This window comes from Lepidochelys kempii, chromosome 9, assembly GCF_965140265.1.
Source record: "Lepidochelys kempii isolate rLepKem1 chromosome 9, rLepKem1.hap2, whole genome shotgun sequence".
Classification (NCBI taxonomy): Eukaryota; Metazoa; Chordata; order Testudines; family Cheloniidae; genus Lepidochelys; species Lepidochelys kempii.
Genome location: NC_133264.1, coordinates 50,136,573 through 50,153,019, shown reverse-complemented (window position 1 = coordinate 50,153,019; position 16,447 = coordinate 50,136,573). Strand labels below are relative to the sequence as shown.

Sequence of the window (16,447 nt, the reverse complement as noted above, 5' to 3'; positions counted from 1 at the left end):
AAGGCTGCCATAAGAAAGATGGAGAAAAGTTGTTCTCTCTTGCCACAGAGGGCAGGACAAGAGGCAATGGGGTCAAACTACAGCATAGCAGCTTTAGATTAAATCTCAAAAAAGGTTCCTAACTGTAAGAACAGTAGGACAATGGAACAAACTGCCTAGGGGAAGTCTTGGAAGCTCCTTCTCTGGAGGTTTTCAAAAGGAGGCTGAATAGCTCTCTCTCTTGGATGGTTTAGACCAGTGATGGGCAACCTGCGGCCCGTGGGCCGCATGCGGCCCATGAGGGTAATCTGATTGCAGGCCACAAGACATTTTGTTGATGTTGACCATCCACAGGCATGGTCCCCTGCAACTCCCAGTGGCTGAGGTTCGCCGTTTCCACCAATGGGAGCTGCGGGAAGCGGTGGCCAGCACGTCTCACAGGCCACAGGTTGCCCACCACTGGCTTAGACACAACAAATCCTGCGTCTTGGAAGGGAGTTAGACTAGCTGACCCTTGCAGTCCCTTCTCACCCTGTGGTTCTATGAGTCTGTGCAGTTTCAGGGATCTTCCTTGAAAGCATGTTACTGGCCTCTGTCTCCCAGGCTACCTGTCCAACCACCTGCTCTGGAGGAGGGTTGTGTGCTGGTGTTTCTGATTGACCAGATTTGGTAAAGAAAATTATGTGGAAAGTGTGCGGGGGGAGCAGCTGCCAGGGCAGGCAGCATGATGGGACTCCATTTCAGCCACTGTCTCTCTCTTCTCACAGCCCCCCTGTGGATCTGGGGCTTGGATCTGACTGCTGAGATTCAAGGAACTAACTGGCCAGTTTTTGGCCAAGCTGAGGGGAAGCAGAACCCTGCAGAGAGATCATTGCTGTTGACGGGTGCATACACAGCATGGACAAAATGACAGCTGTGAGTCAGGAGAGCTCAGGTTGCTCTGCCTTTCCTGTTTTTCTGCTCCTCGAGGCCCAGTTGAGACCATTGCAGCTCACTGACTGGGAGTGGGAATTGTTTCGGCCCCAGCTTCTGTCTGGGGGTTGGCCTTGAACTTTGACTGTGAAACACTGGGAAATCCTTCTCCAGCACATGGGGAGGAGCTGAGTCCCAGACAGCACCATCGGTGGCTAGGATGAGCATTGCCTTCCTAACACCATTCTAACGGTATGCGTGTGCAGAGTCTGGATCATTTGCGTATGTGCCTGGATGGCCTCCAGAGGCCTTTGACAAACATCAGTAACAAATTCGGAAGCCGCTCCGGGGAACATTGATTATTTGTTCCAGTTTCCGGGAATACAAGAAGTTTTTAAAAGCTCCAGGATTGGCTGGTTGGGCTAATGAGCCCCTACTTTCCCATGGCTCTCCCCAGCAGCACTAAATCTTGCCATTTTCATAGTCACATAGTTAGTGTGATTCTGTGCTGGAGTAAACATGGAGCCTGCCTTTGTTCATCACTCATCCCACACCACCAGTGGGGCCCGGATGGGTTCACTTGCACCTGTAGAGTTGGTGGCTTTTCTTAATTTGACGAGGTCAGAGGGAGACAGTGAACCCCTTCTACTGACAGTCTTCTCTAACGTATTGCATTTTACAATATGAGAGCACATTTCCTAGTCACAGTTTGAAGACCCTGCAGCAGAGTTTCCGCAGATATGGCACGGACTCTCCAAACCACGGCAGGGCTCCTCTGTTCAAACTTCCAGCCAGTCTATTTCTCATGCAGCTGCCCCTAGCTGCAGGGCAAAAGGTTCCCCCAAGTACAATTTCTTTATGGAGATTAGTGCTAGCTACGTGTGAGAGAGCCCCTCCCGGGATAAACTCTTAGGAACTATAGTCTGTATGTATCAGACTAACAACTCTGCATGATTTGTAAGAACACGGGCTGGGGCTGTCGCTCCAAGTTACTGGCCCCAGATCTGTCCCGGGGCTGAGCCCTTTGCGGCTCAAGGGTTGCTTGACATAAAACAAACAGGGAGCCATTTCATTCTGCTTGGATGTCTCACATTTGAAAGGAACATCTGCCTTTGGGACAGTAGATGAGACAATGTTACGATTGCCTGTAATCTCGAAGTGCTGTAAATAATAAAGCAAGTGCAGAGTTATTAAGCCCAGCCCAGCCATGATGTGGCGATCACCTGCAATAGCCTTTATGTTTCTTCCTTTTGCAGGAAGTCTCACCTCTGCTAGCTTTCATAAAGGCATTGATTGGAGAAGTGGATAAGAGTCTCTGCAGAGGTAAAGCTGAGGACCATCAATGGCTATTAGCCAGGATGGGCAGGGATGGTGTTTGCCAGAAGCTGGGAGTGGATGACTGGGGTAGATCACTTGATGATTGCCTGTTCTGTTCATTCCCTCTGAAGCACCTGGCATTGGCCACTGTCAGAAGACAGGACACTGGACTAGATGGACCTTTGGTCTGACCCAGTATGGCCATTCTTATGTTCTAGGTTTGTTTTCCATTATGAGCCCAATAGTGCCCTTTCCTTTATAGTCCTTAAAAGGTCCTTGCCATAAATGGGCTGTGGTGAGCGGAGGGAATTGTTTTAACTAATTGAGGAGATTCAAGGAGGCCAGTTTTGAGCCAGGGGATCCAGACAACATAGATGTCAATCATGTTTTGCCATCCTTGTAATCGTGGGGGGAGGGGCGGGAGAGAGGGTGTTGGTTTTGTCAGTGCTAGTTGCGGAAGAGATTGTCTTATAAACTTCAGATTGGGGATCTCTGGAAGAGCTCGGTAATACCTACCAGCCTGGGATGAACTGGGGAGGGAAAGGCCTATTTGGAAAGGCATCTGTTGGGGAATTAGCATCATCATGTGGGCAGTTGGCTCTGGCAGAGGGTGCCCAAATGACTGGTGGAACGCAAAGCTTTTGCCGACAAAACCAGCCAGACACTCATGTGGCCAAAGCCTTCAAGATGGAACACTATCATCAGGGAGGTTTGCCACTTGGGGTGAGTTGAAAAAAGACTGGGAAAATCCAAGCCTGACACCCCCCAGCCAGCCAGCCAGCTTCACGCCCTGCCTTTCTGCCTGACGCAATGCAGCCACCAGTAGCCAGAGCACAAGTCTGTGGTGCTCCATAGCTCCAGCGGGAATAGGTGTTTGTGGGAGGAAGGGCAGGGAAGCAGTGGCCCAACATCTACCAAGATTCCCATCACTGAGCAATTCTTAATGATTTCTTGCTCCATTTGGCCCTGGACCTGCCTGTTTAGAATCATTACCAGGAGTACAGAAGAATGGCCCTACTGGGTCAGACCATCGGTCCAGCTAGCCCAGTATCCTGTCTTCCAACAGTGCATGGTGCCAGATGCTTCAGAAGGAGTGAACAGAACAGGGCAATTATTGAGTGATCCACTCCATATCATCCAGTCCCAGCATCTGGCAGTCAGAGGTTTAGGGACACGCAAAGCATGGGATTGTGTCCTTGCCCATCCTGGCTAATAGCCATTGATGAACCTATCCTCCATGAATTTATCTAGCTCTTTTTTTAACCTAATTATACTTTTGGCCAGCTGCCTATTAATTTCACTGGGTGACCTGACCCCTGGTTCTTGTGTTTTGTGAATGGGGTAAATAACACTTCCTTATTCAACTTTCTCCACACCAGTCATGATTTTATAGACCTCTATCATATCCCTCCTTATTTGCCTCTTTTCTAAACTGAACAGCCCCAGTCTTTTTAGTCTCTCCTCTATAGAAGTTGTTCCGTACACCTAATCATTTTTGTTGCCCTCCTCTGTACTTTTTCAAATTCTAATCTATCTTTTTTGAGATGGGGCGACCAAAACTGCACACAGTGTTTCAAGGTGTGGATGTACCGTGGATTTATATAGTGGCATTTTGATATTTTCTGTCTTATTATCTGTCCCTTTTCTAATGATTCCTAAGAGTCTGTTAGCTTTTTTGACTGCCATTGCACATTGAGCAGATGTTTTCAGAGAACTATCCACAATGACTCCAAGATCTCTCGAGTGGTAACAGCTAATTTAGATCCCATCATTTCGTATGTATAGTTGGGGTTATGTTTTCCAAAGTACATTGCTTTGCATTTATCAACTTTGAATTTAATCTGCCATTTTGTTGGCCATTCACCCCGTTTTTTGAGATCCCTTTTTTACTTTTCACAGTCTGTATTGGACTTAACGATCTTGAGTAGTTTTGTATCATATACAAACTTTGCCATTTCACTGTTTACCTCTTTTTCTAGATCTTTTATGACTATGTTGTTGAACAGCACTGGTCCCAATACAGAGCCTTGGGGAACCCTGCTATATACCTCTCTCCACTGTGAAAACTGACCATTTATTCCTACCCTTTGTTTCCTATCTTTAACCAATTACTGATCCATACTGAGCCATCTGTTTGTCAGAGATCTAAAGTATTTTTCTGCAATAAGCTTGTAAAATGTTGAAAATTTCTGTACCAGTAGGAGGAGGGGTTATTGAACATGGGAACTTTGTTCGAGCAGTAAGTGAGAGGACCTAATGCATCTGCTTGTCTAGGCCAGTCTCTGTTTGGGAATTCTATCACCTAGAATATCATACTGGATTGGATGCTCTGAGTTGTGATAGGTCTGTATTTTCTTTTAAATGTTGAGTTGTGACATTGGCCTCTCAGTATCTAGGTGGGTGATGCTGCAAGCAGAGTGTGGTAATATCTGACTCGACTGAACTGTAACCATTTGACTGTAATCATTTGTGAGTTTCAATGGCAAGCCTTTGAAGAAGAGATGGTCAAAACTCCAAATTTCTGTTTTGTGGGATATTTGGACATTTTGAAATTTGTTTTCATTCCCAAATTGGAATACAGAAAAATATGTTCAAGTTTCCCCGGAAATGAAAAAATGCCAAAAGTTATTGCTTTGAAATTTTTCATTTTGAAATTTTGTTTCAATTTTTATTTTATGGGTTTTTTTTGTTTTTATATAATTTTTATTATTTAATGACATGTCAGTAGTAAAAACAACGAGGAGTCCTTGTGGCACCTTGGAGACTAACAAATTTATTTGGGCATAAGCTTTCGTGGGCTAAAACCCACTTCATCAGACGCATCCATTTGAAGATGAAAGATTATGCCCAGATAAATTTGTTAGTTTCTAAGGTGCCACAAGGACTCCTTGTTGTTTTTGCTGATACAGACTGACACCGCTACTACTCTGAAACATGTCAGTAGTAGTAGTGCATAACATGACATTAGACAAGCAAGTATTTTCAATCTCCTAGCAAAATGATTCCTGGCTAACACAGGGTACTGAAAATAGCTGCTCTACGAATTAGTACTCTAAGTGCTTATCTTATTATGTTTCAAAGTGTCAAAATATTTCATTATAACACAAACAGGAAATGAAAATATGATCTAGAGAATAAGACAAACAGTAGTAAGTAGCAGCTGCTCTTACTGATTTTAAAAAGATAAATATAATAGTTGAAATATTCTATCTTTATGACACATCAGTACTAGCTGTACAGAATATGATGTTGTAGGACATTCTTTACATCAGTGGTTCTCAGCCAGGGGTACGTGTACCCCAGGGGGTACTTAGAGGTCTTCCAGGGGGTACATCAACTCATCTAAAAAAGAAAAGGAGTACTAGTGGCACGTTAGAGACTAGCCAATTTATTTGAGCATAAGCTTTCGTGAGCTACAGCTCACTTCATCGGATGCATCCAATGAAGTGAGCTGTAGCTCACGAAAGCTTATGCTCAAATAAATTGGTTAGTCTCTAAGGTGCCACAAGTACTCCTTTTCTTTTTGCGAATACAGACTAACACGGCAGCTACTCTGAAAACTATCAACTCATCTAGATATTTACCTAGTTTTACAACAGGCTACAGAAAAAGCACTAGCAAATTCAGTACAAACTAAAATTTCATACAGACAATGACTTGTTTATATTGCTCTATATACCATACACTGAAATTGCAAGTACAATATTTATATTCCAATCAATTTATTTTATAATTATGTGGCAAAAATGAGAAAGTAAGCAGTTTTTCAGTAATAGTGTGTTGTGGGACACTTTTGTATTTTTATGTCTGATTTTGTAAGGAAGTAGATTTTAAGTGAGGTGAAACTTGGGGTATGCAAGTCAAATCAGACTCCTGAAAGGGGTACAGTAGTCTGGAAAGGTTGAGAGCCACTGCTTTACATGATGCAACATGTCATTATGTAAAAATAATAAAAAATATAAAAGTGAAAAATTCATAAAATAAAATCATGAATGAAATATCAATATTTTTCCTTTTAAAAATTCCCCCAAAATTGTTTAAAAATATGTTCACAGGAAAATTCATTGAAATCTGTACAGTTTCATGACAAATTTCTGTTTAGTAAAAATGCCATATTCCGACAGAAAAGTGTTTTGACAAAAAAAATCTGAGCAGTTGTACTTCTAAGTGTCCTTCCTAGGGCCCTTGCAAGGTTTGGATGTGTCAACAGGACGCCTTTCACAGTTCAATGGTACAGTGCCCTGCACTACCTTGGTAACTGGAGTATTTCATCTGGTTTGGAGTTTTTTTACTGAAATATTTACTTTTCTGAATGATAGCAGAGAGACAAGGTGATGTATCTTACCCAGTGCACTAAATGCCGCAACAACTATGTGGGTGAAACAAATCACTTTGCTCTTGAAGGAACTCACACAGGGAAATGATAAAAGACACAAACGTCACTTCACCTGTGGGGGAACACTTCTCACAAACCCATATCTGACCTGTCAGTCATTGTCCTCGAAGGAAACCTGCACAACACCTTAAAAAGACGAGCCTGAGAGCTTAATTTCATAACTCTGCCAGACCCTAAAAATCATTGTCTTAATAAAGAGACTGGATTTATGGCTTGTTACAACAGTCTGTAACCCACTAACCCCCTTTTTTTTGTTCTATGATTGGAGGGGTGTTAACTGGCCGCTTCACCTTGAATGGTCTCTTATAATATGTGTTAATGGCTTACGCTAAACAATCTGTTCCACCTTGTATGTAGCTGTTACACTCTGCGTACCTTTCGCAGAGCTCTGTGTAGCTTAAAAGCTTGTCTCTCTCCCCAACAGAAGTTGGTCCTATAAAAGATATTACCTCATCCACCTGTCTTTCTAATACTCTAATGATAGTGTCATTTTGTTAATCGGTAACATTTTGCCATGTTCAAAATGGTTTAATTTGACGTTTGAGAACAGTATATTCTGCATGGCTTGCTCCACAAGGAGCAAGTCCCAGAGTCCCAGCAGTGGGAAGTTGTTGCATTCAGCAGAATCTCACTAATCTGTACTTTGGCAACCTGCAAAGCCACACCAGAAATGGATTTTCAAGCTCTGTGGTGGATTGAAGCTGGAATCGACAACATTTTCTTGCTGTGCTGGGCTGGTGCTCCCACTTGCCCCACCCCATCCTTTCTGCAAGGCCAGAGGTGGTGGGTATGGCCTGCCAGGAGTGATGTGGGGAGACGCCTGGTGATTTTGGTTATGTTGGTGTTGGGTTATGTGATTTTGGTTATGTTATTGGTGGTTGGATGGTTATTGGTGGTTATATGACAGGTTGGGTCACAGAAACCCCCTTCGGGACTACCACCTGATGTGCTGAGACTACCTCTGAGCCCAGCTTAACTGAAAACAGCTTAAGAAGTGTTCCTGCCTCCAACACTCAGATACCCAACTCCCAATGGGGTCCAAACCCCAAATAAATCCGTTTTACCCTGTATAAAGCTTATACAGGGTACACTCATAAATTGTCCACCCTCTATAACACTGATAGAGAGAGATGCACAGCTGTTTCCCCACCCCCCAGGTATTAATACATACTCTGGGTTAATTAATAAGTAAAAAGTGATTTTATTAAATACAAAAAGTAGGATTTAAGTGGTTCCAAGTAATAACGGACCGAACAAAGTGAATTACGAAGCAAAATAAAATAAAACACGCAGGTCTAAGTATAATACAGTAAGAAAACTGAATACAGATAAAATCTCACCCTCAGAGATGTTTCAATAAGCTTCTGTCACAGACTGGATGCCTTCCTGGTCTGGGGCACAATCTTTTCCCCTAGTACAGTCCTTGTTCCAGCTCAGATGGTAGTTAAGGGATTTCTCATGACTGCAGCCCCCTTTGTTCTGTTCCACCCCTTATATATCTTTTTCACAAGGCGGGAATCCTTTGTCCCTCTCTGCGTTCTCACCCCTCCTTCTAAATGGAAAAGCACCAGGTTAAAGATGGATTCCAGTTCAGGTGACATGATCACATGGCACTGTAAGACTTCATTACCCCCTTGCCAGCACACAGGTATACAGGAAGACTTACAAGTAAACAGAGCCATCTACAGTCAATTGTCCTGGTTAATGGGAGTCATCAAAATTCCACACTTTGCATAATTACAATAGGCCCTCAGAGTTATATTTCATATTTCTACTTTCAGATACAAGAATGATACATACATACAGATAGGATAACCGTACCCAGTAGATTATAAACTTTGTAATGATACCTTACAAGAGACCTTTTGCATGAAGCATATTCCAGTTACATTATATTCACACTCATTAGCATATTTTCATAAAATCATATAGCGTGCAACATCACACATTTGTTAAAGGATTTCCATGGGTGCCCAGAGCAGTGGACAGGTGCTTTTCTATTGTATATTGGTAAATCTCAAAATAACTGATGTCACTCTTCCAACTGGCGAACCTCTTATCAGTCCAGGAACCTAATAACACCCTAGAAAGGTGCTAGGCTGCTTACATTTGCTTGGTGATGCTGGTGCACGTCCAGTGGCAGATTAACCACTGGGTGAATAGGGCCCGTGCCTAGGGGCCCCCGGAAAACTGGTCGCCCTGGCACCCCGCCAATGCTCCGCCTTGGGCTCCTGCCGGGGAGCAGGGGTCGGGCACAGGGGCTTCCCCTGCTCCACCTGCCTGGCTCTCCTGCCGGGGAGCGGGACAAGCCCCTGCATCCCAACCCCACTCCCTGGCAGGAGCTTCAGGCAGGCGGGTGGAGTGGGGCAAGCCCCCATACCTGATCCCATTTCCCCAGCAGGAGTGCCAGGCTGGGAGGAGGGGAGGGAGCGGGGCAAGCCCCTGTGCCCGACCCTATTTCCCCAGTAGAAGCACACGGGAGGGTGTGGTGGTGGGGTGGGGACTGCAGGCGGAAGGGGTAAGGAGGGGGCCCCCACTTGCTCTGGCCCAAGGCCCCACAAAATGGCAATCTGCCTCTGTGCACATCCTTCTTTCTAATGTCAGTAGCAGCTTCTTCCATCAGCATGATGGAAGCCATGACTGCCCATCCTCGCTGGCCCAGCTAGTGAACTTCAGGCAGATGGATCTCCTGTTGGCCGAATGCCCAAGTGGATTCTGGCTCATAATGCTCCCATGGGACAGTGCTTCTCTGCCATGGGAAAGCTTATGTGCCAGAGGACCCCCCAGCCTGGTCCCCAGATACAAGTTCAGAGCAGTGCCCTTAGACTCAGCCACAGCATCTAAAGCCCCATGGGACCAAACATTTACGTCCACATGTCCGTCAGGCCAGCTCGCAGGCAGCACCTTCATTTCTGCCCAAGGGAGAATCATTACAAGTACAGCGCTTTACTGGTTGGCTTTTCTTTTGCCCCCCGAGTCCATACCCAGTGACCATCATGGTCGCTCATCCCGGCAATTCACATCTCGCCATACCTCGGTGGTTGGCTAGGGAAGGTGCAGGTGCTACAGGAAGCGAGAGCTGGCCTGAGAAGACCTGCTCTCACCTGCAGGCTAAGGATATACCACGTGAAATCCACCTTCGCACTCGTGTCTGTTGGGGAGACCATGGAGTTGGTAATGGCAAAGGTTTGCCTGGCTCGAGGAGATTTGCAGACCTACTCACAACTACTCTGTTGGTAGGTTCTCAGCTTCAAAACCAGGGAGGTACCTGAGGTCACTGGCTCAATGGTGTTGTGCATCTCGATAACCCCAGTTGTCCGGCTAAGAGGAAGCTGCCTCAGGAGAACAATTGAAGCAACAGAGTGTTCCTCCTGGTGTGATGGACCAGCCCTCGGGATGTTTGCAGAGTGGTTCTCTTTGACTCACCAGTCTCCCAGGAACCAGGCCTGCAAGGCAGGAGAGGATGCACATCTGGGCCAGTGGACAACCCACAATTTGAATGGCTATTGCCTTGGGCAACATTAATGGTAAGCAGTAGTAGCAGCCAGGAGGCTGGTAGAGATCCTCAGCGGAGACAGCTGGAGCTCAGTGTGCTCCGGTCACACTCCCTACCCTGGAGCTGCAGGCAGCATGTGGTATGGAAGTCAGCTGTGCTGGGAGTGAGATGTGCCCTGCAAAGAGAGCAGAGTGGGGCTGTGAGCCCCCTTGGAGAGTCTCCAGCACAAGGCAGTGCAGAGTGCAGAGCGTTCTCTAGTGCTCAGGAGTTATCGTAAAGATGCTACTGGATTTCTTTGGCCAGCCTGTTTCTGTGAGTTCCTGTTGCTGTTTGTTCCTCTGTACGGCTACAAAAATGCTTCTAAAACGCAATCCACTTTCCCAGTGAACAGCAACTAAAGGCACAAGGTCTTCAGGAGAACCTTGCTGAGGAGAGTTCATCAGCTTTGATATCGTGTGGCCTGTCCCTGGGCAAGAGGGGCTTAATAGCACCGTTGGTGCAGGTGGGATTCCTACGGGGGGAAGGCAGGACATCTTGGATGTGACTGAGCTTTCAGGCTGTGCATGAATGAAACACAGACAGGGTCAGGCTGGAGAGTTCGAAGTCCACTGGCTTCCTCCATTCAGGGGCCTCCTGCCCCCGCCAAAGAAACAAAGTGAGAACTTTGCAGCTTTGAACTCTTCCGTTTCTGCTCCATAGCTGGACCCTGCTGCCCTAGGTAGACTGACGTCTGCATCCTTCTCCAGCCATCCTGTCCCAGCCCCATTTATAGTCTGTTACCTAGTGCGACTTTTCGGCACTAAGTTGGCTATTAAATGAACCCACTCTTCCTGGGCACTTTGCCAACGGCTGCCCAGTATCAGAACTGCCTCTTGTGAGCAAGCGGCCTGAGAGACTAACGCAGACCCTGCACTTCTCTGTCAGGCTACAGCCCAGGGCATGGTGCAGGCAGGACACTTGTTGGTATGGTGGACGGTCTCCTCTTGCCCTCAGCCAGGGAGATGCCATGTAGCTGCATCCTACAGGGCTTCTCTGTGCCTTGCCATACCACTGATAACAATATCCATCTATACCCAACATCAAAATGTCACTGTTAATGGAGAATCATTATCCAATGGGGCCGTTTCCCCCGGGGATCTGTTCTTGCCCACCGCTGTTCAGCTTCTTGATCAATGAACTGGGAGGAAATACAAAATCACTCACGGCTGGTAAACTCTGCAGCTGATCCAAAGCTAAATGGAGTAATAAATAATGCTAAGGGCAGTTACACAGAGCGGGCTGGACAACTTGGTAAGCTGGGCCCAAGCCAACATGCATTTTAATGTAGCCAAAGGCAAGGGCATATATCCAGGAACAAATAGTGTAGGCCACATTTTCAGGGTGGGAGATTGTATTTTGGACAGCAGTGACTCTCACCTATCTAGGGCTCCTGGCTGCTGATTGCAGAACAGAGTCCCAGCCCTGACATCCTTTTGGTCTCCTTAATGCATTCAGAGACCCACATAGACACAACAGGGAAATATGCCCCCTTCTGCCTGTGGCTGGCCTGAAGACTGAGCCACACCCTATCAAACATAGACCTGGGATTGTGATCTGACACCTGGGACCTGTGCTGGTTGTTGGAGCTTGCAGGACTGGATTGAAGAGTGAACCACACCCGTTAAAAAAGCTCTCACTGGTACAAAATGCATCAGCCCATTAGCTTAGCAAGGCTGGAAGTAGGCTCCTGTACTCCGCTGTACGGAAGTAGGCTTGGGGGCCTTCAGAGAGCAAGTTACATTCCCTGATTCTCATAGTTTGTCTGCCCCAACCCCAGCCCTTCAGCCTAAGTTAGAGCTGCTTAGGGACTGCTCTAACCACTGCCAGCTACCTGTGGTCCCTACAGGACCACACAACATGTGAGAAATGATGGAGTGCAGCTGTGCTGCATCTGCTCCCCTGCTCCCAATTAACCCCTCCCATCCTCCACACTGCAGGAAGAAGGGCAGTTGGTGCAAGAACTGGCAACACTACTGTCCACCTGCTCAGTGCTCCTCCATGCCGGGGGAATTCCCTGCGGGCCAAATCCTGAGTGGCCAGAACCGGGGCAGAGAGACTGGACCATTGCATTCTGTTTGGGGAAGTCTGTGGTCTCTTCCTCTCTCAGGAAAGGGGCTGTCTGAGATCACCGAGCACGCCCCACAGGCTGAGGACAGGGGGCCTCCACTCCAAAGGGGGTGTTGTTGTGTGGGAGATGCTGACCAGAGAAGAAAGGCTCTTACAGAGCCACAGCACTGTCTGGTCTAATCAGAAAACAAGCATTTGTCTCTCATCTCAACATTTCTCTTCTCTGCCTCCCTCTTTCCTCTCTTGGCACCCTCCTCTTTCTTGGAGCCCCTCCCTTCACTGCCAGAGCCTCTTCCCAGCAAAGCTGAACAAGTCTTCTCCAAGCCATTGCAAGCGGCTGCTTTTTCAACCCCGGCCTTTGAAGTCCTTCTGGAATATCATCAGCATTTCATTGCCTGCAAGGGGGAGCTTTGGTTTGAAAATCCAGACAGGACAATGCATTTCTGTCTTTGTCAAGAGTGCACAGCCCAGGGGCAAAGTGGGGTTGGCATGGATGAACATGCAGGTGCTGTGGAGGAGCAGAAACCACAGCCCGGCTAGGCTAGGCACAGGCCTAGTGGAGTGGTGAATAGCAGCTGTAACTCAGCAAGGGTATCAGGCTGTCTCACTCACAGTACGGGCACATGCATGTGACGTCTTGCACTCCAGTTCTTCTCTCACCTAGTGAATGGAGCAGCATTCACACCCACCTCGGAGGGAAGTGGAAAAAGCATCATCCCCCTGAGTCTTTGTCAACGGACCAGACAAAACAGAGGACAGTCTAATGTAGCGGGGAACGGCACAGAGAACTGAACAGATTGTTCCCATCGCTAATTCCAGCTTATGCTGCCAGGGGTCAATTCAACAGCAAGGTCTTAAGAAATAAATGCAAGTTTATGAACAGGTCCTCATCCTGCCTGGTTCAGTGGGTGTGAAACACGACAGTTGTGAGTTGGGTGGCGCACGCCCCCTTTGCACAGGTGCAGATGCCTGCACAAGGCAGCAGGGGCCAGGTGTGCAAGGGGTAAGTGGAAGCACTGGGAGCCTTCCCTGTCCCACCTTGTGCACCCAGAGATAGCCACATTCCTGTGCTCAGGACATTTCCGGGGCTGCTCCCTGCCAGTGCTCTTGGGTGGAGGGCCCTGAGCCCTAGTGCCCTAAGCACCAGCCCACAGAGCAAGCCGGGCAGAGCAAGTCCTTACCCATACGCAAAGTACGCAGCTGCGTAGGGCACCAGGAAATTTGGGGCGCCACATTTCCTGGTGCGCTGCACAGCTGTGTGCTGCTCCAGCCCCTGCTCTGGCTCTTCCCCAGGGCCCCGCCCCTACTCTGCCCCAGCCCCGCCCCTTCCCCGCCCCCACTCCCCTGCGTGCTGCAGCCGGGCTGGGCCCCTGCACTCACCCGTGGCAGGAGTGCAGCGACCCGGCTTCAGCCACGCTGCCGGTGAGTGCTGGGGGGTGGTTCCCCCCTGCCCCTCAAGCCAGCCCCTCCCCCGCAGAGGCCTGGGGCCATCCCACCTGCTCCCTCCCCCACAGAGGCCTGAGGGCACCCCCCAGCCCTCCCCGCCACAGGGGGGCTGCGTAGGGCCCCAGAATTGCTAGGGACGGCCCTGAAGCCGGTGCAGCAAGTCACACCATCATCAAGGCTAGTGATGCCTGTTCTCTCTGGTAAATTGTGTGGGAACATCACGCATCCCAGGGGTAGCCGGGCTCCCACATGCTACCAGATAGCTGCTCGGGAGACTGCATGTGAGGAGATACCTGGCCAGGAATCTCTCATGGGAGCAGAACCTCTCTAAACAACACATGTACCTTTCTGCGGATGCTCCACTTGCCTGTTGTCTGGGGTCTATGGGGGATGACAGCCAGATTGCCAGAACCCTGCAGCTTCCTGGAATCCCCTGGAAACCCATTCCCAAGGGTTCCCCCAGTTCTAGCAACTTGTGTTCAATGCCATGTAACATGGGTCTCAGCTTGGTTTGTTCCAACAGGGCATATCCCAGGGTCAGGTCTTCTCAAAGATTTTGTGGATGCTGTTGAGGTGCTTGTTCCACTGGGACTGAGAACAGCGCTGATATTCAGCGAGCACCGAAGACTGGCTACAGGCTAGAGAAAATAGGGGCCAGACTGGATACTTTGATCTTAATAAAGCCATTGTGATCATATAGCTTGACCTCCTGCATAACAAAGGCCAGAGAATTTCACCCGCTGATTCCTGCACCCTGCCCGGAACATCTCACTGAGCTAGAATGAAGCTCTTAGTCCCAGATCCAGACTTGGTGACCAAGTGATGCCAAGTGTTGGAGAATTGGACACATCCCTTGGGAATCTGGTCCAGTGGTTAATTATTCTCTATGTTATCTTATTTCCCATTTGAACTCTGCTGAATTCACCTTCCAGCCATCGAGCCTGGTTCCACCTTTAACAGTGAGAAATCTCCCCATGTAGGTACTTAAAGGCCATGATCAAGTCACCTCTTAACTGTCTCTTTGATAAGTGAAGTAAGTAACCATTGGCACAGATTCCCAAGGGATGGGCCCAGACGCGCTCACCCTGGCTTTGTTTGAGCTGGCTCGTGAAGCCTGACAGACTGGCCTGCGGCAGCATGGGCACCGTCCTGGGCTAAACCCGTGAGCACACACTCAGCGGGTTGGGCAGGATTGTGAGCGAGTGGCTATCCCGAGCCGCTGCCTGTGTGGCTGTGGGCACACTGCTATTTTTAGCAGGCTAGCTTAATCAAAGCTAGCGGGGGTATATTTACCCAAGCTGAAAACTCTACCTCCCCAGCGCAGTGTAGATGTATTCTCATTGGCTCACTGTCTGGCAGGTTTTTTTGCCCTCTACTCTGCCCCCTTTTCAGTATTTCAACATCCCTCTTGGAGAGCAGCCAGTAGGATTGGATTCCGCACTTGTGCACTGGTCTCACCAACGCCATATGCAAAGGTAGCGCCAACTCGCTGCTCCCCTGTGATGGTCCCGTTTGCCCCTTTTGCCCCAGCATTGCACTGGGAGAGCACGTTCAACTGGTTTCTGCCATCAGCACTTAGACTTTTTGAGAGTCACTGTTTTTCCGGATCTAGTCCTGCCCCCTGTAAGTGTGGCCAAGGCAGGAAACCAGGAGGGACTGGGGAAGACGATAAAGAACAAGAGACGACATTTGGATGTCAACTGCCTGAGACACCTGACCAGGAATCTTTTCTTGTATTTTCTTTTCTCGTGGAGCTTCTTACTGTAAACCCACCTTTCCCTGGTTTTGTCTTCCCCCTGGGCACAAATGCTCTGGATATGTATCTGACCTGTACGGAGCGGGGGCTAGTCACAGCGCAGCCCTCCAACACAGGGCAGCTCTGCTGTTCCTAACTGAGGCCCTAGCTCAGTTCCCTGGGATTGACAGGCATCTGGAGCACGCCCGGAAAGGCGAGCGTTCTGCTCTGCAGTGTGTCCCCAGGAGGGGTGCAAAGATGGCTTTATGGGCTTTCCAGGGGCCAAAACATACTCTGGAATAAGTTACAGCAGCCAGGTGCTGCTCTAAGTTACTGCAGACCAGACCAGCAGCTCTCCAGCACTGGGAGCTATGAGCTTGCCCCCAGGCCACCCTCTCCCAGCCCAGCCCTGGTCCCAGCACACATGTTTGCGGTAGTCCTGCTCTGTGCGTGACCAGGCAGATTTCCCTCTGTCAGCTGCATTGCATTAACAGCTCCTATACACCATGGCCATGGTGATGGAGGGGACTGGTGTGGGGAAAGTCTCTGTCCTTCTTGAAGCTGGTCCGGGGGTGGTGGTGATGGGAGCAAGTCCAGACCTAGACACGTCGGAGTCATTTCCCCACTCTCTGCTGAGCTCCCAAACACCATCCCAGCATTGGACTGAGTGTTCAGAGATACTCTCTTGCAGAATGCGCCCAGGTCTGTTAGGGATTCACAGCGCTTTCTCCAAGTGAATGTCTGTTAGCCCCAGTGCCCAGGCTAAATTCCAAGGCAGCGAGCTACAGTCTGTTCAGCTAAATTCCCCTCTCCCTGCATTTGGCTTCATGACTTGCCCCTACACTGTTAGGCAGTATTGCTGACATGTTTACAGTGGCTGCTGAGTTCCACTCCAGAGGTGGCTGTATTGTGATGAGTAACATGATCACTGTGTAAATGTCTGCTCTGTAAAGTGTCTTGCTCCTGTCAATAAATGGATATGAGTAGTGATACTTAGTACTAGACCAGAGGCTGAGTGAGGGGCTATGTCTGGGGACATGAATTCAGTCTGGACAAGGCA

General features: G+C 48.4%; 1 protein-coding gene across 4 annotated transcripts in view; it reads left to right on the top strand.

The window, feature by feature from the left end:
• The window catches only part of DGKG (diacylglycerol kinase gamma), a 142,036-nt gene that overhangs the window by 106,637 nt on the left and 18,952 nt on the right, over positions 1-16,447 (top strand). The gene's annotated exons all lie outside the window — the stretch shown is intronic.